The 1,869-nt window shown below is 34.6% G+C and overlaps 1 protein-coding gene across 1 annotated transcript in view; it reads right to left on the reverse strand.

The window, feature by feature from the left end:
• Positions 1 to 1,869, reverse strand: part of LOC107576646 (sialoadhesin-like) — a gene marked incomplete at both ends in the record, with an annotated part of 16,767 nt that overhangs the window by 1,589 nt on the left and 13,309 nt on the right. The gene's annotated exons all lie outside the window — the stretch shown is intronic.

The raw sequence follows: 1,869 nt of genomic DNA on the forward strand, positions 1-1,869 counted from the left end.
AGGATAACCTCTAGAGACCCACTGATACCACACAACTCTACGTGGTTTTTGGGGTGGGTATGATGTGTAGCTGAAAGAACATGGTATGACCAGACAAGAACCTTTGAGGCCACTGATGTCTTTCGGCATTCTCACTTCCCATCCCAAAGCATCATACAGCAGAATACCTGTGGTACAAAAGTTGGAGTCATAAATGGCTGCTTGTTCATTTCAGCTGGTAGTTTTAGCATTTTAATTGCCTGTTTTATGTTGTTTTCTGTTAGTGTAGGACACCAAAGCACACTAAATTTAGTAGTTTACATAAGTGTAAGCAGATTCAGCTTTTTATGGCTGCTATAAACATGTAGTGTAAATATGTATGGCTAGCTGTTATTACATGATAGTTATATCTTGTCATTGTTGTATTTTGGTCTTTGGATAAAAAAAGAGATAAATAGTAAGAAAAGGTTTTGAAGTGATTCAATAAATTTGGTATTAAGGAAGCAAGTAAAATCTGCTTACAGTTTTCGGATGGATACACACTATGAATTCAACAAAATGTATCGTGCTAATGTGAAGACCTTTGAGAAGCCAAGCAATTGGATTTTTTTTATTTTTTCTGGTTATTACTTATTGTCTTTTGGTCTCAACATAATTGCAAACCATTTCTGTCCATCTAGTCTTCATGACCTGGGTGTTGCAGTTTTTAGAGAGCCTCCATCTTGGTCTGTAGTCCTTTACCACTACCACATTTGAGGCAACATGCCCTCAAAATTCCACACAGACACACATGTACATTGCAAAAGTGCAATGTTTGTGCACCTTGGCTTGTGAGTTTAACTTTTTCTTTCAAAACGTTGATTAAAATGAGTATATTTGTGTTTGTATTATAGTTTCATTTTACTTTATTCCTGAATAAAATATGAATAACCCTGTTAGTGTCAATCAGACGTGGGTTGTAATTCAGTATTTACTGTTGTGTGTAAAGTTTTCCCTGTGTGTGTGCAAAATTTTGGGAATGTGGTATTTGATAGTGCTAAGTACCCCTGGAAAAAGCCTCAATTTATATGCATTTCTGTTACATTATATATTAATTGCATATAAATGTTTATTGTAGCGAACATGCCTAAAAGAGGAAAACAGACACTGTACCTTGAAAAAGTAAAACAAGTGATGCTTTCATGTTCCTGGGTGAATACATAAACAAAAACCAAAGTTAAAAGTTAATATGGTTAAAATCTACAGCATTCTGTCCAGCATATCTGATCAGTTTATCACTTAGGCTATCCACTTTTTTCCTGATGCTTTGTGCAAATTATAGGAGTAACTTCTGTTAACGTAAGCAGTCACCAACTGACAAACTTGTTTAAAGTTTCACTTCAAATATTCAGTAATAATAATTTGTTAAATCAGCGTACAATAAGGTGACATTATACTTCTCACTCAACCATCGAACATCAAAAGCAAACTTTAAAAGTGTAAAGGTATTAAATCAGCAGACCATGAATAACCCCAAAAGCTCAAATGAGTCTTTCAGCAGCACTGTTAAATATGAGCCTACTGTACAGTAATATCCAAGTCTATATTATGTAACGTTGCATTAATCAAAACTTTTCCGTCATTTACTGGAACACTGATGAATATTTCAAAGTGTGTTCCTTCTTTTTTCAAGATAAATGTTGTATTTCCCAACTTTATAAATATTACAGTAAACATTGCTGATATTAGAGGTGAAAAGGAGGAGGCAGATATGTTTTTAAGTGCAGTGTGAATAACCGGGACAAAGATGAGAGGATTTGCGGAGAAATCCTTTTCATATTAACAGAACAGAACACGGCCGGACTGAAAAGATGTCATATGTAGTATTGTGATAACAAGGTCACATTAAAA

Source organism: Sinocyclocheilus grahami, unplaced genomic scaffold (assembly GCF_001515645.1).
Source record: "Sinocyclocheilus grahami isolate Dianchi unplaced genomic scaffold, SAMN03320097.WGS_v1.1 scaffold4088.1, whole genome shotgun sequence".
In the NCBI taxonomy this organism is placed as follows: Eukaryota; Metazoa; Chordata; class Actinopteri; order Cypriniformes; family Cyprinidae; genus Sinocyclocheilus; species Sinocyclocheilus grahami.